The following is a 23586-nucleotide window of genomic DNA, read 5'->3' as shown; positions in this document are numbered from 1 at the left end:
GATCGGGGAGTTGAAAATAACGATCCAAGTATGCGTTCTCCGAGCCTGCATAGGAGTACGCCAGTCCGAGGGGGTCCTGTTGGCTGCAGAGATATCTATCTCTAGGAGCCTTTGCTAGTTTATCCGCGTCACCCGCATAGGCGTGAAACGCGCGTTGAAGATGTTTTTGCGTTTCTGTGCGCGTTTGGCTAGGGTCGATGAGGGCCCTGAAGAGACGCCACGTGTTGCGGTTTGATATCTGCTTGGCGGCAGTGTTACAGCGTTCTACCCAATTAGAGTCGGCGAGCTGGGCCGCGTACTCATCCGCTTCCTGGGTGAGGGCTGCGATGCGGATTTTGAGCTGACGATTATGCTTTTGTCGGCGCCATCGGCGGACTAGGCTATGGCGAGCCTCCCAGAGATGCAGGAGATGGTTATCCATCGCCGGCGTGGCCTCTGAGAGCTGAACCGTCTGCTGGGTTTGATGAAGTGACGTCACGAGGTGTTGAGACCAAGTGACGTAGCCCTGGTGAGCTATGGAAGTCGAATTCGTGTAATGCGAACGGAATTTGGTTCAGTCCGAAAGTTTCGCTTGGTGGTGGGGACGGGTAAGGGGGTGCGTTCGGATTGTGATGAGAAGAATGGAGGGGTCACTGCCGAGGGTTTCCTCGGTATTGAGCCACTTTGCATGTCTGATGTTTTTGGTGAGTGTGAGATCGGAACATGTGTATCGAGTCACGGAGTTACCAATGCGGGTCGGATGTGCAGGGTCCGTTTGCATGGTGAGGCCCATGGTGGAAATAAGTTCCGCCAGTTTCCTACCACGTCGTTCCTCCTTACGGTAACCCCAGTGGGGACTAGGGGCACTAAAATCGCCTACTATGACGAGCGGCTCCCTGCCTGCCACTGTTCGGGCGTTGCTAAAAACGTCGGCGTAACGTAGGCTGTTTAGGTGAACTGTAGATGTTGAGGATGTGTATGGACAGGTCCTGTTTCCTAAGCAGGAGGAGGGTCACCATAACACACGAGTAAACCGGATCGCAGTCGAGATCCACCGAATTGGCGGTGTAATTTCGATGCACACGTAGTGCGGTTCGCGCATCCCTTTGGTATACCGTATAATTTGTGAGGGCGACGTGCTCGCCCGGCTCCTGAAGAGCCACTACCGCGGGCAGATGTGAATAGCTTTCCAAGTGGAGCCGGAGAGCAGCCCGCTTAGTGCGTGCTTTAAATCCCCGGCAGTTCCATTGTAGGATTGTAAATGGATCCGAATTTGCGCGGCCGCGGCGCGATCTAGAGCCGTTGGCCGCCATCATGGGAGCTAGAAATTTGGGGGGCCTCCAGGAGAGCAGAGAGGTCCATAGGAGCTCCGCTGCTCGATCCGGTGCTTACATCCGAGGTTGCGATCGAAACTTTGGACTGTCTGTCAACCGCGGCCACCTTGGGAGGGGGGGGGGTGGGTCGGGGTGCTCGTGACTTAGATATCCGTTTAAGTTTGGGGCGGAGGGCGCTGAAAGCGTGTTGGGGCAACTGGGCAGCTATCATGCCCAGGATGCGGTCGACAACGGTTTGGAGGGCGGCGGCCAATCGGTCCTCAATCGTGGTCACTATGGATGCCACATGGGCCTCTAAGCTGCTAACACGCACCTCAATCGGGGCGAGGAGTACTGTGGTGTCCCTGTGTTCAGAGGGGACACTATCCATCGCCTCAGGCGCCTGCCCGGACGGTGTCGGGTTAGCTGAGGTCAAGCGGTTCACGAGCTCTTCCACCGCCTGCGTTAACGAGGCAACCTGGGCCTGTAGCTGACGGATTCCAATTTGTTCCCGGCTGGGAGTGGAAGGGGTCGGCGGCTTGGGGTGAGGGATCATGGATAGTGGGGGCGGAGAGGCTGCCCCGTCCGAGGCACTCACTAGGGGTCCTTGCCGGACGCGGGACGCCCACGAGAGATCCCCCTGGGCAGTAGGTTTGGGTTCAGGTGACGGCGGGTGTGGTTTGGGTGAGGTGGGCGAAACCTGCCTCGTAGTGGACTTCCTGGTTGGCGGTCCATCCGGAGTTTGGCCTCGCAGGGAAGGATCGATAGCCCCCGTGTCAGACTGCGGGGGTGGGGTAGGGTTGGTGGCAGGGGGCTGAGCCCTCTGCGGTGAAGCCCGACGGCCCGTCTTCCTCGGTTTCCGTGGGCGTCGACGTTTTCGCTTTTTGGGGCCGGCTTCACCTCCGGTGGAGGAGTGGGCGATTTGGGTGGCGGCGTCCTGTAGCGCTCCTTACAGTACTGGTCCGCGGTGACGTGGGGTCCAGCACATAAAGCCCACCTGGGCGTACACTCGTGAGTGGCGCGGGCGCTATCCGTGAGCGGCACCGCTTTTCCGAGATGCCGCAGAGGTCTGGTTTGGGGCCGGGGCAGGCGTCGGGCCGATGCCCAACAGAACCGCACCGACCGCAGGCTGGTACAGTTTTCCTGTACGGCTGCACGGGGATCAGCAGGGCGTCGTAAGAGACGTACCAGGGCTTCACCTTGCCGGAAAAGGTGAGACGCACCTTATTCGAGGTGCCCAATCGCCGGACGTGTAAGATTTCGCCTTCAGGCCAGTAGAGGCTTTCAAGAAGAGTGGCTTTGGTGTCGGAGCTGCGCACCGTCACTACTCCATAACAGCAGTCTTGAGTGTCCGCACGCAGGTACCCGAACAGGGGCACTGGTCCGACGAGTGATGGAACCGCAAATTCACCGATAAGTTTGTCCGCAATTTGCGGGTTCGAAGTGTAAGTCAAAATGAGATTTTGTTCCCGCACCATCACAACTGTGACCAGCCGAGTCGCGGTCGCTCCAAGGTGGGCGATGAGCGCGCGACCAGCCCCGTTCTCAGGGAAAACGGTGGCGAGGGATAACTGTGTCCAGGGTTTGAGTACAACGACCAAGTCTTGCTTTCGGCTTCGGTAGGGGTTGAGGTTGCCACAAAGGCCGCTTCTTCCCCTGCTGCGGGCCCGCGGAGCGCGGCGCAGGCGGCGCGAGCGTTGGGAGTATGTGCGAGCTTTGGCGTCAGCAGCGGCGTCCGGGGACGCCGCGTTGGCGGAAGCCGCCGTTAATGCGTTGCTCGCTTGCTCTCCGCGAGCGACCGCGGCAGCGAGCGCGGCGCTCTTGAAGGGTTGGGGCAGCTCCGGTCTGCTGTCCGAGGACGGGACGGTGGTCCACATCATGCTGTGAGGGTCATATCCAACTTGGGTGTCCGCCACGATTGCGGTCGCGGTGCGGGGCCGGCCGCCCGTTTTGCCGGGAGGTGCCATGGCCGTTAAGCCTAGCGGTGTCGCCTCCGGCGTCAAGACGTAGATCGCCCGTAAAAGACGTAGAAGTGGGCCACTTGCCGGAATAAGGTATCCAGATGAACCGGATCACATTCCGGTGACGGTGGTGAGATTTCCGTGGTGGTCCGAATTGGTAGTCCGGGGTTCCGATCGAAAATCGACGGAGCCGGTGTGCTGCACGACCGATGTGGTCGCGCGCTCGCAGCGTCTCCCCTGGTAGGGGCGACACTGCACTATCACAGACGCTGTTGCCCTTGCCGCCGTTCTTGCCGTCTTGTCGCCGTTCTACTCTCGCGCTCAGCTCGAACGTGCGGAGCAGCCGAGGCGCAACATCGTCGTCGTCGTCGAGACGCTGACGGCTCACCATAAATCTTTGTACATCGGCTCTAGCACTCCATCTTTATTATTTCACCGCGTTCATTTCATCATCGTTTTTCCTCAAGTCGTCTTGTCACTGTCATCCCGCCGTAATCTTTGCAGCGCCATCGTCATTCTATAGTCATGCCATCGACGTTATGCCATCGACATCGTACCACCGTCCTTATTCCAGAATCATGCCGTCGTCTTACGGCTACGTTATACTTTTTCTGCCATTTCATCTTTGTCATTACTTCCACGTCATGCGTGCAATCCGCGTGTTTGACCGCCTAAAGTGCTAATCCAGCAAGGCGATTTCAGGTGAAACTGTGTACAACATGGTTGCGTGCTCTATATTTGATGATGTTTGCTGAACAAGAACGACGTTCGTCGTAAACATCAAATGAATCTTCACTAAATTAGGAAGGCCCACTAGGCTTCAGTAATGTCTCTCCCTCATCAGAACAGGAATTGGCCTCCCTGGTGCAGTATTCGGTCACTACCTCCCTCATGACTCCTACAATTAGCCCATGGCCCTCAGTCCCCAGCAGCTGCGGAGCACCTGACCAAGGCGGTGGTCAGACCTGCTACCCGGCAGAGATGGAGAAGAAGGAAGATGGAATAACAGTCGATTTAATCAAGGATGGAGGAGATATCATACTTGAAAAGCTTGCGGCCCTTTATACGCAATGCCTCATGACTTCAAGTGTACCAGAAAGAGGGAAGAACCCCAACATTATACTCATCCATAAGAAGGGAGACGTTATAGAATTGAAGAATTATAGACCCATTAGCTTGCTGTCAGTATTGTACAAAATATTCACCAAGGTAATTTCAAATAGAATTAGGGCAATACTTGACTTCACCCAACCAAGAGAACAGGCTGGCTTCAGGAAGGGATATTCGACGATGGATCATATCCATGTCATCAACCAGGTAATACAGAAATCTGCGGAGTACAATCAACCTCTCCATATGGCTTTCATAGATTATGAAAAAGCATTTGATTCAGTAGAGATACCAGCAGTCATGGAGGCATTACGTAACCAAGGAGTACAGGATGCATACGTGAATATATTGGCAAATATCTACAAGTATTGCACAGCAACCTTGGTTCTCCACAAGAAAACTGAAAGTTACCTATCAAGAAGGAGGTCAGGCAAGGAGACACAGTCTCTCCAATGCTATTCACTGCATACTTAGAAGAAGTATTCAAGCTCTTAGACTGGGAAGGCTTAAGAGTGAGGATTAATGGCGAATATCTCAGCAACCTTCGGTTTGCCGATGACATTGTCCGATTCAGCAAGAATGGGGACGAATTACAGCAAATGATTGAGGACCTTAACCGAGAAAGTGTAAGAGTTGGGTTGAAGATTAATATGCAGAACGCAAAGATAATGATCGATAGCCTGGCAAGGGAACAAGAATTGAGGAGCGCCAGTCAGCCTCTAGAGTCAGTGAAGGAGTACGTTGATCTAAGTCAATTACTCACAGGGCACCCTGATCATGAGAAAGAAATTTACAGAAGAATAAAATTGGGTTGGAGTGCACACGGCAGGCATTATCAAATCCTGACTGGGAGATTACGACTGTCGTTGAAAAGAAAAGTGTACAATCATTGCATTCTACCGGTGCTAACATATGGGGCAGAAACTTGAGGTTAACCAAGAATCTCTAGAACAAGTTAAGCGCCGCACAAAGAGCGATCGAAGCAAAAATGTTAATCCTAACGTTAAGAGACAGGAAGAGAGTGATGTGGATCAGAGAACAAATGGGGATAGCTGATATTCTAGTTCACATTAGGCGGCAAAAGTGGAGCTGGGCAGGCCATGTAATGCGTAGGATGGATAACCGGTGGATCATTAGAGTTAGAGAATGGATACCAAGAGAAGGGAAGCGCAATCGAGGACGGCAGAAAACTTTGTGGAGTGATGAAGTTAGGAAATTTGCATGCGCAAGTTGGAATACGCTAGGGCAAGACAGGGGTAATTGGAGATCGCAGGGCCTTCGTCCTGCAGTGGATGTAAGTATAGGCTGATGATGATAATGATGATGAAAATATACAGCCACATCACGTGGCATCCGCGTAATGTTTTACGTTATAAATGAAACAATACTTAGCAGTGCGGACATTCAAGCAAGGTTGGCGCGAATACATCGAGACATTCAGAAAAGTAAAGGAGAAAGAGTAAGGCGGTACAATATTATTTAAAATATGTACATGGCATCCACTGTAAGACAAGCACAATAAAATGAAACATACTCATGTAAGGCACAAGACACAATACAATTGACTGATTTTTACTCTTTAGCCTAAACAAAAGTTCTCCTGGGGATCTAAAGGAGGCTGACTACTAATGGGCATGGTCTCTCTTCCTGGCAACGGTATTGACATGGGGTATTCAAATTCAGCACATTGCACAATAATACTAAAACCTGCCCTTACACTCTCTAGTGAACTGCTGAATAATTGCTTACAGATCGCTCTCCGTACTGCTAATTTTGAAGACAATGTAATTTGGAAACCAATGTGTGCTGCTGTTTTCCCGATTGATCCTTACAGCTTAACATTAGACAGTTTTAGTATTGCGGAAATGGCACCACGCTAAACGCAAAAGAATAGCGGGGTCAGACTGCGCATGCTCAGAACGCTATTTCAGTTTTGTGGGTAGCGTGAGTCCGCTATTTTTGAAATATAGCGGAGACGCTAAACGCTCGCTAAGTTTTTAGGGTTGCAAACATGGTGGCACCCTCGGCCCGAGCGCTTCACATGCAGGCTCATTTCATGGCTTGGCGTGGATCCACACGGCTAGTTTGGTTGTCGAGCTGCTCAGTTTGCTGCTTTTACTACTCGCAGCTAGATGGTTTTGCGCTTAGCGGCGCATCGTTGTCTTACGCTATACTAAAACTCTATCGAACAGCGTTCCGCAAAGATTAGCGTGCGTAACACGCTAACGCTAACGCAAGCATTTTCCGCAATACTAAAAGTCTCTATTACCAAAGAGTCATCTTGAATATTCCTAGCATATATGATGATAATAATGGAGAAACTATGTTTCCTTGACCTATGCCCTTCTTCAGTGGCATTTGTCTGTTTTTCAAGCGAAGCTTGTATACGCTAGTCTGCGCCGGCGACGTGGCTCCTGCGGCGGCTCACGCGCTGGGAAGGGCAGGAAAGGGTATCGCGCGCGCTGCGCCCGCTTCGTTTCTGTTCAGTTCAGTCTCGGAAAACCGATGGGACGGTCGTGCATTGTGCGTAGCCCCGAACAACAGGCAGCTCTCGCCTAGTGCCGACGGGAGATCACCCGTGAAAGGGCGCGTCGTCGACGGCCCGATCCTACCGTGCGAGCCGCTGAAACTGCGGCACTCCGCCAACGCCGAGCAGATCACCTGACCTTCCCTTAGTCACGGTCAAGTTACTGACAAGAAACATAACGGTGAAACACAAGTTACACACAGGACAAGCTTCGCTTACCCATATTTTATGGTAGGGAAAAGGCCAACGATTTTTTTTCTGTGGAATTTGTTGTTCGCTGGGGAATTATAAGATATTCCGGTAGGTGTATCCCCTGGCCTAAACGCTAGTTTGCGTCTGAGGTGCCCACTGTTCGACCTCCTGCTTTTTATTTCAAGCCTGCATCTTAATGCAAGCATCTGTCTTTTCTTACACCCTAGTTGTTGGTGCCTACTTGGTTGGGATTTTTCATGGCGTGCTCATCAAAAACAGGCAAAAGGGCTGAGTTCCCGCGTTAAATAACTGTTTTCTCCAATATTCAAATTACAACCCGGTGATACCCTGTGTTTAGGTTGTGAATAAGTCGTAATTTACTAATTTTGTACACAGTTTACTTTCAGAAATTCAACTAGTTTAATAACGCAATTGCGCAGGCGAAGGCCCTACAAGAATGATAATTTATGCAGCTCTTCCGCACACGTGCATGCGTGTGTGACGAACTGGTGCAAACAATGTATCAGTCTTTGATGAGCGGGTGTTCTGGCCGTTGCATCTGTCGCACAGCGTGCGCTGCGACCGTAATCAACATTATAGCAAACACTGTCCCACAACAGTAGCACCACGGCTGCTCAAAACGGGGTTTGTGTTTGAGTTTCCGGCTAACAAAATTATGTTTTCTTGCTAATTTAAATTGCAGTCCGATGCTATCATATCTGTAGGTTGTGTGTAAGCCTTACTGTATGAATTTTCTGGCACATTTGCTTCTTGGTAGAGTGCTTCTATTTGTGTTCTCTGGCTTCTGGCGAATCTTCTGAATGTTGTGGTTCCTCGGCTCCCTGTATTGTGGCCACGGACGCGGAGCTTTCCAAAGGCCTTCCTGCCAGCAGTCATCACGGCCGTCCTTCGCGAAGAAGAGAGGAAGCATGCTCTGCGCCACCGAGGACAGTGAGCTGTACTCCGTGTCGGACGAAGACTCATCATATTACAGCTTCATCTCTGTCCGCAGAAAGAGGGCCAAAAGGAAAAATGTCAACGCAAATGCGTCAACGCGAGTGAGCACGGCGACTCTGAAGTTAAGGCCTGGGCGCTGGCCTCACGCCATGGTGTTCGTGCCCGAGGAATCTTCAAGCAACCTGCGATTTCTCAACAGGCAAGGACTATCTGTTTTCTTGGAAGGGGTCAGCCGAATGATATTAGGGACATTCAAGTAAATACTCGAAAAATGTCCCCGTAATCGATGTTTTCAACGGCAGTGTGACCGAAAAACTGCAACAAATCTCAGAGCTACGACGCATCAAAGTGCGTTCCTATATCCCGATGGACGATGCACCCACAGCGGGTTAATCTATGACATTGATGTCGCCATTCCCAACGCACACTTGCCTATCCTTGTCAAACCAGATATTGAGGGGGTTGTAATCACTCATGTGAGCCGCCTTGGAACTTCGCGCTGCGTCAAACTAATTTTCAAAGGAGATTGCATACCATCTCACGTCAAAGTCGGTCACTTCCGACAACCTGTTCCGCCATTCATACAAAAGCCTCTTCAATGTCATCAGTGCTTTAGGCTTGGACATGTCAAGGGGGTCTGTTCAAACTCGTTACTGTGTTTCCGGTGTGCTGAACCTCACGCGGAAGACACCTGTCGGGCTATGCTCCTGAAGTGCGGCAACTGTAATGGTTGTCATGCTGCCTCGTCTAAGGCCTGCCCTCGCATCAAGAAAGAGCTTGCACTTCTCAAGCAAATAGTTCGGGACAATTCGTCACAAAGGAAGGCTGCTGAAACAATCCGGCGTCCGCGTCACCAAACGTCCTCAAAAAAGGCAGCGGCACAAAAGGAGCGCGGCCCTTCCATTGTGGCACCCACATTCTCCAGTCAGACTACAAGAGGGCAGAACAGTGCAAGAAAGTCAGCCGAAAGGAATCTTTCTCCGGAAGAACGGCCTGCGCTACCGAGTTAGCAACTTCTCAAAGAATCGGATTGTGAAGACCACTCGGGAGCCTGCTCCTGCCGCTGATGACACGCCCAAAGCAGATCGTCAAGTAATTTCAATGCTTCGTCCGCTCATAGATGCCATTCGAGTGATCTTGTCGAACTTTGGAACCACATCTGTTTGAAGTGCACTGAGAGTACTCGACGCCTTAAGCCCAGTGCTTGAATCTCTCGAATAGAGACATTGCCAACCATCAGCCATCCTTTTGAGAAGAAGTCAAGGCAGCGCCAATCATCCAGTGGAACGCAAGAGCACTAAAGTCACGCCTTTCAGACTTTCGTGAGTTTATATACGCTAATTTTTCCCAATCATTGTCATATTGCCTAACGTGTCAAAAGCTGTGAGATTAACGGGATACGATACTGTTATGTCCACAACAACTGGTCATGCAGCAAAGTAATCGTTTTTATTCGTCGAGAACTCACCTATGTTCGCCAGCGGATTCCGCCTCACGATGGCAATCAATATGTTTGCCTAACAATCAAAAAGGGCAAAGTCATGTTTACACTTGTAGGCGTCTATATATCGCCTTCAAGTAATTTTCATTCGCAAAGATTAATGACCATCTTGTCGGTGTGTCCTGCTCCATATGTCATCATCGGATATTTTAATGCGCACCATATGGCATGGGGAAGCACAAGGACAAATGCAAGAGGACAACGATTAGCAAATTTCGCCTACAACCACAGCCTTTCACTCCTGAATGACGGCAGCCCAACGTTTCTACGAGGCGTCAATTATGGCAGCTGTCTTCACCTAGCTTTCGTCTCCAGCTTTCACAAGATGTGTTAAATGGTTTTTGGATATCGAGACCCACGAAAGTGATCACATCCCCACGTACCTTATCATCAAAGGGATGTCCAGGTCCTTCCCAAGGAACACCATTCGATTAATTCACTGGACTACTTTTACCTCTGCCATGGACGTTGTTTGTCGAGAGGGCTTGTGCTCTGGTTTAGAGAAAACAATCAAGTGTGCAATGCGAGACGCCGCAGGCACGTTCACGGTTTCGTCGAAGCACACAGATTTCGATATTGAGTTGGAGCGGCTTCGTGCACTCCGTCGCCGTGCGGAGCGGCGATACCGGCGTACAAAATCCATCGATGACCCTTAGAACTACAGAACAAAATTCAATGTCGCATGAATAGATTAGCATCTCGACGTTGGACAATGTTTTTCCAGTCACTAGACCCCCGGAAGCCACTTTTCCACAACGTGGACTCGCATCCCACAACGTGGTCTGCGTTCCCTCCCTGAACTTCCCGTTCAAAGCGCTGGCTCTCTTCCAGAGGCGGCTGGATGTTAATGTTGCAGAAGACTTGTGTGCAACGATCGCTGGCCAAGCACACGGTCCAGGCTCTACAGCACCCAGTGACATCCCCGTTTCGCGTGACTGCCGCATGGATCTTTCTTTCACAATTGAGGAACTTGAAGCGGCGCTCTTGCTCTATGCAGGCGTTCTTCATTCCCGGGACCAGATGGAATATCCTACCGCGCCCTGAAGAACCTGAGTGAATGCGCACGGAGAGAACTGTTAGATATCTTCAACGTATCTTGGCAAGATGGCATGGTTCCCGAAGAATGGAAGACAAGTCGCTTGGTCGCCGTCATGAAGCATGGCAAGGTCCCACTTGAACTCACCTCATACTGCCCAGTAGAGCTGGCCAGATGTGTGGGAAAGGTAATGGAAAAGTTGATCCTTGCCCGCTTGGAGTGGTACCTGGAACACTACAACATGTTGGCTGGTTTTCGCCGAGATCACGCATCACTCAGCATCAAAAGTCAAGTAAAAGATTATCTGCAGCTTTGTTTTTAGATGTCAAGGGGGCATACGATAACATATCTCACGAGACTATCCTCGATGCTAGCCTAGGGGGTCGAATTTTCTAATGGATTTCTCATTACCTATTTATGAGATCCTTCTTTGTGTGTACCGACAATGGTCAAACGGCACTACACCTACACCTCAAGGCGGATTGCTAAGCCCCACCCTATTCAACCTCACCCTCATTGGTCTCGTTGAACGTCTGCCAGCAGCGATCAAGATATCAATGTACGCAGGCGATATGTACATGGACTTCAGGGGTGACACGTCCTCATACACGTGCAAGACTTCAAAAAGCTGCTACTCTGACAACTGTGTACCTCTGAAACCAAGGTGTTGAGATCTCGTCAGACAAATGTGCACTGGTGTCATTCACTCGCAAACCAATGACACCCTATGCCATCTCTATAAATGCCCAGATAATTTCTTATGAGACGACTCACAGATTTTTTGGCATAATCATTGATAGAGATGTCTCATGGAGCCCGCACGTGACCTACTTGAAACAGCACCTGACAGCAATCTCCTAGTTTTTCAAGTTTCTGGGCGAAACGACTTGGGGAATGTCAGTGCATGCAATGTTGGAATTTTACAGGGCTCTTTTTTTTGGGCTTTTTGAGATACAGTTTGCCCGTACTGACCAACAATTGCAAGACAATCTTCATGCTATACAGGCTATTCAAGCTAGGGCTGTCAGGGTTTGTATGGGTTTACCAAAATGCAGATTAACAGTGGTGACTTTTGCAATCGCCGTCACCAACCAATACAAACACACATTGCGGTGGAAGTGCTGAGAGTGCACATTAGACATTTTGCCCGAGCCCGTTCGCATCATCTCGCAACACTACTGTCAGAAAGGCCGCTGGCATCATTCTGTGTTATGGTTTCGGATAATTACACCCGCCTTCCATCAGGCTTCACCCCCGCAACTAAGCCAGCGATTCCTCCGTGGTGTTTGGCTCGACCTGCAGTGCACTTAACCGTACCAGGAATCAGGAAAAAATATGAGCTGTCATCACCTGCTCTTAAACAACTAACTCTGCTCCTTTTGCACGAGAGGTGCGCTGACCCCGTACATATTATTGCGATAGCAATTATATGGGCACTTCAACTGGATTTCTGCTGTCGGCGTCGCCATGAGGTTCCGTATAAAGTCCAAGGGCAATAAAATCGTCACCGCGCACCGTATGCGCGAGTGAAAGCGCGCGTGGGATGCGCGCTATCACGGAGAGCGAACGCGCGGCGGAAAGCAAACGCGACTTCCGTCGCGCGAAAGGCCGTGGCGGTATGGGAGGGAGGGAGGCGGGGCGACGCTGTACTGCGGCTCCAAATGCGTATCTTGCAACCAGGCGCAAGGGGAACTGGCAACTCAATCTCCCACACGAAAGCGGGAAGGCAGCGCGGGAGGGAGGGGGGGAGCTTCTACTCTGCAAGCAACTGTACTTGTACTTTGCCCGGCTGTGGCGGTCACCCGCACCATCTCTTAAGAGCGATCTCCACACGGCTCTGATCTTTGTATGCGCTGTGCATTCGCCGCTCAGTTTCCGTTGAAGCGATAGACCGCACGAACCTTCGCTCGCTGCGGCGGCTGCGCTTGCTGCCAGCGTTTTGACAGTCGTTGTCTGTGGTCATTGAGTGTGATCTATTCATGTTTGCTTCGCGCTGACACCACGCTTGTTAATTCAGTTAGTAAGCGAATGTGCCCAAGTTTATGCAGCCGATAAAACTACTATCCCTACTCCGAATAGTTCTCTACTAATTTGCTATCGCAATTAATTCTTCGCCTTTCGGGCGAAACTGCGACATTTTTATACTGATGGATCAGCAACTCTCCAGTGTTCCTCTGGAGCCATGGTCTTCCCAGCGAAAGCCACGACCATCCGTTTCAAGACGTGTCACCCAAAGACATAGACTGCTGCGGAACTTGCAGCTCTTCGCGCTGCACTTAGTCTCGTCAGCCAAGAACAGCCTCAAATATGGTCAATATTTAGTGACTCGAAGGCAGCACTGCAGTCTTTGCTCTCAGCCCAGCGGCGTTGGCCACATGAACAACTGGTATTCGAAATTAGAGAACTCATCTATACCTTGACTGAGAAAGGACAACACGTGACATTTCAGAGGCTTCCAAGTCACTGCGGCGTCATAGGGAACGAACACGCTCATAACACTGCTCAGTCGCCCCTTCAAGGCGACGAAGAGGAGTCAATACCGTTATCGAGGACAGATATCACTAGAAATATTCGAATGCTCACCCGTGATATCACGTTCTCCATGTGGAACACAGGAACTTTTCAAAGCAACCGGCTGCACCACCTATACTCTTCTCTACGCCTTCGCATCCCAGCTGGACTGTGTCGTCGCGAAGCTACCCTGCTTTGCCGAATATGGCTGGGAGTGGTTTTTACCAAGGCACTACACGATTTCCTAATCGGATGGGCCGACGACGCCTCATGTGATTACTCTGGTAGCGAGGAGACTTCAACACCTTCTCTGTGACTGTCCTTGCTATAATTTACAGAGACGATCCCTCGCAATCGCGATAGCGTGCTTTGACCAAAGACCTCTAACAGAGGAACTTGTTTTAGAATGCCGACATCACAAGCCATCGCAGCGGAGGGCAACGAGGGCACTGTTGCAGTTTTTAAGCGCTACAGGCTTGGACAAGCGGCTGTAGCCTGAACAGATATTTATAGTGCTGCTAGTGCTACTGTGCTGTGCGGTGACAGTATGCGGTGACAGTGACCGACTGTGATTGTGTGTCTGTGCTCCTTTCTTTCTCTATCTCTACTTTCCTGTCACTTTACCTCCCCTACCCTCTCTCCTCAGCGTAGGGTAGCATACCGAATCTTTCTATCTGGTTAACTTCCTTTCCTATCAAATTGAATTAGTCCAATAACGCACTTGCGCCAAGCGGAGGGCCTACAGGAATAAACAGGAATAAGGACGAATGAGAAGCTATCATGTATACAGCTTGTGTGTAAGTCGTACTTTACGCATTTTCTGATGCAGCTTATTTTGAAACATTAATTTAGCTCAATAAGGCACTTGCGCTTGGCGGATGGTCTAGAAGAATGAGTATGTATGCTGAACTTCTGCACGCGTGCGTGCGCGCGTGACGTTTGTCGCTTGTGGGGCGGTGCTTGTGTGATGTCTCATGCCAGTCCGCACCAGCTTCGCCGTACACAGGGTGAAATGGAGGGAGACTTTCTTGTAATTCCGTGTGCTTCCTGCACTCCTTGGCAATGCCTTTGATTTCCTTGCCCTTAAAACCGAAGTGGGATATTGGTGTACGACTGTTGGGGCGGTGGGGTCAGGTGGATGAATCTAGCTCAAAAACGAAAGAAAACGAAAAAGTCACAGGCGTGTGCGGCGCAGTCACAGCGTAAGCTGGTGGAGCGGCTCAAGAGCAGCTCCAATTTGGGCATAACGCACAACAGGGTCTTCGCGGCAGTCTGTTCGATTCGTTTTGACGAGAGCGATCTGAACTGTCCTCCCGGCGTTGGCGGCGAGCTGCGGCTTGAAATGCTTTCTGCACGCCATTCTGCTGAGCCCGATCAAGCCTTACAATTCCAACTTACTTGTCGGGCACGCTGCGTTTGCAGGCACCCTAACTAGATGGCGCCACCATAATTGTGGAGGCTCGGCAGCTGGGGAGCGAGTTCATTGCGCGCCTCGACTGAATCGCATATCGTCGTCTGCGCCTGCTGCGTTTGCAGGCACCTTACCTACATGACGCCACCATACTGGTGGAGGCTCGGGTCATCTGCCCCTGCGCGCTTGCCTTATAGGGCAATTCAGCTGGCCGATAGCAAGCGCTTGCGTGGCTCAGCGGTAGAGTATCTGGCTCCCACGCAGCAGGCGCGGGTTTGATCCAGGTGGGAAACGCGTATTTTTTTCGCATTTCCAGCGTTAGCGGTTACGGCGGCTAAACGCCGGTGGCGGCGGCATCATCGCAAACCGAAACGGCTATTGGAATGAGCCCATAACAGCTTACGCTGTAAAAAGTCGTCCAGCGTTCGTTTTGCTCCTGCTCTTCAATTCACCTTTAGATGCATGCACAGGAAAGCTACCACGATTGATATGATTAAAAAAAACAGCTAGAAGATATGAGGATGGGAACACAGTTATTCCATCAGCAGACGTCTTTCGCCTAGCGGGGTAATTTTTCTGTTACTCGTTTAACCGGTATCGTTTAGGGCGAAAAATTGACTAGTATATTCAAGTAAATTATGGTGAGAAAATTTTCTTAGTATTCAAAAACATCATATTAAAACGTTTATAGCGCGAAACATATTGATAGCTAATTTGGCGTGTTTCAAGATTGTACAAAAAAGGAGGGAAAACAATCAAAGGAGCGCGCTTCGTGTGCGCAAAAGCAGCCCTCTTGATGCGGGTTTAAAACACCTCACTTTACTAAATGACTACTTCAGGAACCGCTTAAAATTAACAAAGCAGCAGTTTAACTTGCGGCTGCGGCTAAATAAATGAAGCCACGTGACACGGTTACCTAGAGCACGGCCTGGCAGCTTAGGGCGGTGAATAGAAGTGCGATGGCGCTTAGCAGCGGCCACCCTCGCAGGAACGCCCTGTCATGTTCAGGAGGTCGATGAGCCATCCATTTAGTGAAGTTACTTTTTTTATACGGCATTCGGAAGCGTTGCTTCGGGGGGAGGGCTCACTAGGATCTCTGTGGAATTAAGAGCGCGGTCTCATTTCCCAAGCGTGTCAACACTGCAGAAAGCCGAATGTCAGGCCGAGGTACGCTTGTGGATATGTGAATCTGCGTGTGTGTGCTCGGCGGCACTGGGAATCGAACCTGCAGCCGAGGCGGGCGCTCTACATCGCGCAGTAAGTATCAGTCCGTAATTATGAACCAACTATATGCCCGCATGATGTTTTGCCCGTTCCTAAATATCACGTTTTAAAATACGACGTTCAATTTGGCATTTAAACTTACTACATGAGACCAGTTATAATTATTTTGGTAATATCGGATAACAGTTCAGTTATCAATAACCGCATAAAGGCACCAGTTCAAAAAGGACGCGGACCGATGGAGCAACGTTGGTCCTATCTTCGCATCTCCTATCCTGTTTTGAAATAGCTTGGGCCATATTAGCTGGAATACACCGTTTGGTGGACTGATTGATAAGGTTATAATTACCTTCCCTTGCACCTGCAGTGGTGCCGTAGTGGCTACGGCATTACGATGCTAAGTCCTAGGACGTGGGATGAAATCCCGGCCGCGGCGACCGCATTTCCATGGGAGCGAAATGTAAAATCGCTTGCATACCGCACATTGGGTGCATGTTAAAGAATCCACGGCGGTCGGAATGAATCCGTAGTCCCCTACTATGGCGTGCCTTATAATCAACTCGTGGTTTTGCTGCGTAAAGTTCGAGAATTTCTTTTAAAGCTTACGCCGCATGTAAATAAGGTGATCCGTAGGCTTACATTTTTCTCGATTTCTTAGCTTTCACTTTATTACTATTTTAGCATTGCCATATGTTGGTCGTGTTGTTAACTGAAAGCATATTTAGTGCCAGTGGTCAAGGACAAAAGGTAGGTGACAACACATTGCGCGATTTATAAGGAGAGAATGAATCATCTCATTTGATATCCGCGCCATTATTGGTTTATCAGTTAAACGCTTGAATACTAGACGCACCTGGGAAACAAGCCACAATACCAAGCCTGGTTAGGAAATTTTACTTTATGCTCCTAATTGCGACATTCAAAGGGCAACAAAACGAAAGGGAGCTGAAAAGTGCATGCTGAAATGAAAAAAAAAACATGTGCGTCAGGCGTACGTAGAGCATTCGACCATAGCACACTATTTGGAATAGCGGTTTCACGAGCCATAACCATGAGCTGATTCTGAGGCACTGCAGTAGTGAGGTACTTCGGATCAATTTTTACCAGGCTTAGTTCCATACCGTGCGCCGAATGCACTTTGAACAAGCGTGTACGTATATGTGTCCGCTGCCATCTAAATGCGGCTGCAGCACCCTGGTTGGAACCCGCGACCTCGGGCGCTGCAACTCAGTGCCATAGCCACGGAGGTACCGCGGCGGGTGAGAGTACAATAATGACCGATTCATAAAAAACGTCACTGGACTAACAGCCTTTCAATTATTTTCTTTACATTGCAGTTGCCCGCCTCCGAAGAACTTCACGCCGCCAAACGGGACAAGCAACGACTCGTATCCATATTGTTGCCCTGACAACACCAGGGCACAAAAGTCGTCAGTGCACGTAAATTGAAATAAATTTTGCGCAGCCATGCTTCAGCGTGTTGGTCTTGTTCATTTGTACCCTTCAAATACAGCGCTGGAATTTGGTTCAAATAAATTTCACTAATAATTAACCCTTTAACTGGCAACTAAACAATATTGTTGCAAGCCTGCTGCTGGAAAAGCGTGATTTAGTACTTTATTTTAGCTTGAGAAGCTTGAGGTCGGCGTTGACCTTTCATTTCTTTCCGTCGAGCGGAACAGCTGTAAAGAAAGTGTGAAGAGAGGTCTGGTGATTTGAAGGACGCATACAGCCAAGTACCGCTAAACGACGCATCCCGCAAGTTGTGTGTCCTTAACACCCATTGCGGTTTTTATTGTTATAACGCACTCCTGTTCAGCATAGCTTCAGCGCCAGCTATCTTTCAATGGAAGATGGATGCGATACATTGCGGGTTACCGGGCGTCCAAGCCTACCTTGACGACGTGCTAATGTCGGAGCGTAGCGGTGACAGCGGAGGGAGGCTTGAGGATGTATTAGACCAATTCCAAAACCCCAGCGTGATACTTAGGCCCGACAAATGCACGTTCAGACAACCTTCAGTTACGTATCTTGGGCATCGAACAGATCGTGAAGGAGTACATCCCATTAAGAAGAACGTAGAAGCTATCTTGCAAGCGCCACAACCTCCTAATGTCACAGAGTTGCGTTCCTTCTTGGGCATGCTCACCTATTATGCACGATTCTTGCCGAATATGTCCTCGCTTCTCTCTCCATTGTACCGGCTAATGGAAAAGAAATCGCGCTGGTAGTGGCTGCCAACGCATCAGGCTGCATTTGGACAAGCCAAGTAAAGCCTGAAGAATCCACAACTGTTGGTCTATTTCGGCCACAACAAAGAGCTGAAGCTAGAATGCGACGCGCCTCCCTACGGCGTAGGAGCAGTGTTGTTTCATTCGGAAGGAAATGATCATAGGCCAATTGGATTCCGCTCCAGAACGCTAACGAAGGCGGAATAGAATTATCCACAGTTGGAGAGGGAAGCACTGACGCATATTTTTGGCGTATCTCGTTTCCGGGATTATCTTCTAGGTCGGCAGTTTACCCTGGTCACCGACCATCAACCGCTGCTCAAGCTAGTGAGGCCTGACCGCCAGACAGCAACAATGGCGGCAGCTCGCATTCAACGGTAGGCACTGTTCCTGGGCGGCTACCAGTACAAGCTGCAGTACGTGCCTGGGAAAGAACTGCAGACAACAGATGCCCTCAGCAGACTTCCAGTAGAGGCGACTGAGCTAGCGTTGGATGGCCACCCACCCGCGTACGTCTTGTCATGTATTGTAACGACCCACGAAGAACAAGAGCTGACCGCCCAGGATCCAGTGTTCGTCCGTGTCGCACGCTATATATTGCATGGGTGGCCGCGAATGGCTTAAGGAATGGAGAAGTCGCTGCTGCCGTTGTTCGACCGAAAGTTCGAGCTGTCGTGGGCCCACAAGCTAGTCTACTGGGGAAGTCGGGTTGTGATACCGTGTGCGTCACAAAAAAGGATGTTACAGCTGCTACATAAAACGCACCAGGGCTCATCGGCCATGAAATCGGTTGCACGGTCGTTATTCTGGTGGCCGGGTGTTGACAGGGACATAGAGGACGTGTCGGCACAGTGGGAAAAATGCGTGCCGAATCAACCCATGCCGGCAGCAGCCCAGCCAGTAAGTTGGCTCAAGACATATGACAAGTCGTCTAGGATCCACATTGATTTTGCAGAGCCAATAGCAGGCAAGATGATACTTTTGGCGCTGGATGTGCATACTGAATGGATTGAGGCGGTTCCCATGAGGCACGCGAACACAGCTTGTACTGTTCGCTGTTTGCGAAGCATGTTTTTTCGTTTCGGAGTATCGCACACAACCGTGTCTGATAATGACACTCAATTCACAAGTCAGGAGTTCACCACGTTTGTAAGAAGAAATAATATTGTGCAACTGCGCAAAGTGCCGTTCCATTCTCAGTCGAATGGAGTCGCCGAAAGAGCGGTTCGAACCGTAAAGGATGGGTTGCGCAAGATGACACAAGGGGCGCTGGAAGATAACCTCATGCGACTGTTGTTCAATTAGAGGCGAACCCCCCAAAGGGGAGGAAAGTATCCCTCGGAGTTGCTCCTGGGTTAGCAACTACGTTCGCGCCTGGACACGTGTTTGCCGCCCAGTGCCACATGTTCAGCGACAGGCAGGGACGACTGGACTGTCTCGCCAGGCAGCAGAATATATGTGCGGAATTATGGCACCGGCCCAAAGTGGGCACCAGGGCTCGTGCAGTATACGTCTGGAGCCAGGATGGTAAAGGTGGAAACTCCAGCCGGAGTAGTGCGGCGCCATGTCGACCAAGTCCGCCACCGTCATGAAGGTACCACTGGAGAGAATGGTTATGACGCCATTGCAAGCCAACACTTGGACGGCTACTTGACATAACTGGCACTGCCTCTTCGACTGGCGTGACAAGCACGGTCCCGGCAGCACCAGAGCCTCGCGCAGTAGACGAGGAAACGACCGTGGCTGAACAGCCACCGACAGGCCACATTGACGAACCAATTCGACCGACGCAGCAAGTTCCTGACGTCGACGCGACCACGGAAATGGCTGACCCTGCACAGCCTCCACTACGGCGACAAGAACTCGAAAGGTGATACTGCGGTTTTAAATTAAATGGGCAGGAATGTTATGTTTGGTGTGTTGACGTTGCTGCGCACCAGCCAAGCCAGCTGTGCGCGCGCAGGATTATGCCCCTCTCGTTCGTGTGCCCCTTCCCTCCAGCTCATGTGCCGAGATATTCTCTGCGTTCCCTTTCCCAAACCCTTTCGCCACTATGACATATATATCGCAGTGGTGCCTTCAATAAATGTTGTTCCACCACCAGCTAGCGTCTCGTTGTGCTGCTGCCTGTCGCAGCCGGTTATTAGACATAATATATTCAATCCTGCAATCTGACATGTGAAGATCATGCCTAACATACACCAACCTCCTATTAATGACAGTGGCGAGTCCTCTGCCCTGTTCATTATCCTTAACCTCTGCTTTGAAACTCGTGAAGGTCACGCTAGACGTCAGAGTTTCCTGTAACATGATAGCTTGAGGTTTCAAACCATGCGTTCGAACAAACTGCTCCAGGGACGCCGTCTTTTGATTGAACACCCTACAATTCCAATGCCAAATACTAAATAGACTATTTATTAGAGGCATCTTCGCCAACTAAATACGGTTTACTTAATTTGAGCTTCATTCCACTCGACGATACCTTCATCGGCCAGCGTCCGAGAGGAGTCATGATCCATAACAGATATACTTCAATTTTGCCTAATCTGTGATCCGTGGTATTTTCCCGCTCTTCTATCCACTCCAGTCTACTAATCACCTGTTTTACACTTTCTTCCAATGTAGCCATCATTTCCTTAAGCTCGGAATGGACCTTACCCTGAGGCTGCGCCATCGGGTAGAGGGCCCTCTTTTTCGGATCTCCGGCGTCTCCTTGTCAGCCACGTTCCGTTCTGCAGCCTCCACAGACCTCGGTACGTCAACCGGGTCATAATTTTTGCTAGCCTGTCCTAAGCTACCGCTGTTACCGGACCGTAAGCCCCTCCTAAGTTCAGCTTGCTCTTTTATAAGCCCGTCAACGACTGCGTTTAAGCTATGATTATCTGTCTCCAATTGAGCCATCTTATCTTTATCCCTATTACCACACGCATGCTCCTGGGGCTGCTCACGCGCTCGGCCGTTGCTGATGCCTTGTCAGCCCAGATGGTACCCAGGTGGTCGGCGCCGCCATCTCCAACAGCTGCATGAAAGCGCACCCTCGCCTCCCTAGACACGGAGCGGCTCCTGGTGGGTGGAGTCCCAAACGAGGGCCGCTGCCTCAACCTTGAATGGCTCCGAGAGCGCGAGGGCCTCTTCGGGCTTCGTTGGGAGGCGCTCGCCAGCTGCCCCGCTTTAGCGCCGCCTCGGCTGCCGCCGCCGCTAGCTCTGCCCTGGCTCTTGTCGTCGAACACGCGCCACGTAGGCAAGCTGGTACCATTGTCTGCATTGTTTATGCGCTGTCAGGTGTCGGTCGCCACAAAGCATGCAACAAGGCACACAGTTATGACCCTCTTCATGGTTCCGAGCCCCGCATCCTCGGCACTCAAGACAATCGGGCGCCGGCCAGACATACAGACAGACATACGCTCAAGCTTGCACACACATAGCATATACCCACCTGCTTTCGATACAGGAAACAGCGGACCAGGGGTGACCCTTATCTGGCAATATTGGGCACTCTTAACCAGTCGAAAACAATGATAACCGATACTGTATTTTTATTATTTTGACAGTTATAACCAGCATATTGCGATCATCAACGATGTTCCGCTCAAGTTCCACAGGGCCATCCAGAATGTCAACATTGTGCATGACTCCTTTACACGTAGTGTGTGGGGCCGTCTCCTACACACTGACTTCAAAATCCTTGTCCGCAAATCTGATTGAGTTCAGCCACATATCAATCAGCTTTGCTCCTTTCTGGCGTACTAGCCACCAAGATTCTTTATTACCAAGCAACCACGCCAATCACCTGTGCCCCTTCGTTCAGGCATCTGGCTTCTTGTACCACCACCACCCAATCCAGGCTTCGTCATAACTCTAGATTTTTGGCTGGACACTGTCTGCCATCCCAGGTCTTCAGTAAAATGGTTCGCCAGGAGCATTTCCCCTTCGATTTGCATTGCTGTCACGCCGGACGCGCGTGTCCCGCTGCGCTAGGTTTATCAGACGCTAGCTCTCAGCCAGCGTGGCGTGAGCGCGAAATTTCCATTAAAGTCCAAAAAAGGGTGGCCCACCTCAAAATTAGGTATCCGCCGAATCCTCTCGTCTTCACAGATCCGATGATATCAAATTTCAGTCTGCACGCAGATACATGGTAATCAGAAATCGCATTTTGAATGCATTGCGTATGCCACCGATGACAGAAGAACACATCAAAATAGACATTCGCCTATGGTGTGCATTGAATTTGGAGAAAGCCCTCCAACGGTGGGCAGGGCTATCGTAGAGGCGGCAGGCCTCAGTATTGAGCAGACTGAGGAAGATGCTATCTGCCCTGACTTTATGCAAAATATCTTTGTGGCTAGTACGCCAGAAAGGAGCAAAGCTGAATGATACGTGGCTCAGCTAAATCAGTTGCGGGCGAGGATTTTTAAGTCAGTTCGCACGAGATGGCCCCGCACACTACGTTAAAGGAGTCATTCGCAATGTGGACAATATGGATGGCCCTGCGGCACTTGAGCTGAACATCGTTAATGATCGCAACCCGCTGGTTATAACGGTCAAAAGAATCAAGAATCAGCGAAGGTGGTGGGGAGGAGCACTGGCGTCTCCACTAGTATGGTTTTCTCAAAACAGCTCTGCCATCCTCCTAATTTGATTTTTTCATGCAGCCCGGTTATAACAATGAAATTTTCGTGGCACTTCAATATTGTTATAAGTGGGTTTGACTGCACACACAAATGCACGGGATAATCGGCACAACGCTCGCAGGCGCCACATTACAAAAAAGGCCGCACCAATTCGTCCTTACTCAATGGATAACTGAACAAGTATACTGAACAAAAGTGCAACAAGTTCTGTGAAACATCACACGTAGCACTGCAACATAGCACACAAAATTTCGGAAGGCCTATCTCAGCTGGAATTCCAGTACCATGCTGGATAGTTATTTAGGCTGAATGTCCCAAAAACTGTGCTTTGGACAACGAAGGACATAGTAGTACACCCCTCTAGGACAATTTTAACTATATTGAACTCTTTTAGTACGCAGTATACGCAAGTACGGAAGAATTTCAGAACTTCGACTGCGTGCACGGAGCTACTACGCTTGCGAATTGAGCTTTAAGGTGTGCGCAGGAGCTGGACATGATAGTCACTAAATTGGTAACATGTTATAAACAATATGCACGACACGTGGTTGACATACTTATAATGAGCTAGGTGCTGCAACCTTGCACCTGACCCCTCAGTGCGTCCACTTTGTGAGGCGACAAGGACTGCTGTGTCGGCTTCTGGTAACCTTCCGCCACAAATCGGTTTGACAATGTCTCAGTGAAACTTCGCTGCTCCATTGCTTCTGTCGGCCTTACGGCCGTCGGCGATCTTTTGATGAAGTGAGAGTCTTTTTGAACACCCATCAGCTGTTCATACGTGGTCTTTGGTGTGAAAACCCTGTTGGCCAAATGAGCCTGCAGACACACAATTGAGAAATTGTTATAGCAAATAGATATTGACTAACCCATCCCAATGACAAAAATTAGCTGCTGGAAGTACACAACTGAAAGCTGTATAAAATACAAATTTACACAAAGTACTATGAAAAGTACTCTTCGCACGCTACTTGCCAAGTGACAAGCAAATAAAATTACTTC

General features: G+C 50.2%; 1 long non-coding RNA gene across 1 annotated transcript in view; it reads left to right on the top strand.

Annotated features, from left to right (window-relative positions):
* LOC125945947 (uncharacterized) overlaps positions 1–17182 on the top strand; it is a 58679-nt gene extending 41497 nt beyond the window's left edge. The window contains exon 3 of the long non-coding RNA XR_007467252.1: positions 17060–17182. This is a non-coding gene — a long non-coding RNA (uncharacterized LOC125945947). The remainder of the gene's footprint in view (positions 1–17059) is intronic.
* Positions 17183–23586: the final 6404 nt, after the last annotated feature.

Source organism: Dermacentor silvarum, chromosome 5 (assembly GCF_013339745.2).
Source record: "Dermacentor silvarum isolate Dsil-2018 chromosome 5, BIME_Dsil_1.4, whole genome shotgun sequence".
NCBI classification, from domain to species: domain Eukaryota; kingdom Metazoa; phylum Arthropoda; class Arachnida; order Ixodida; family Ixodidae; genus Dermacentor; species Dermacentor silvarum.
Note: the sequence above shows the minus strand (reverse complement) of the source record. Positions and strands in the feature narration are given on the sequence as shown.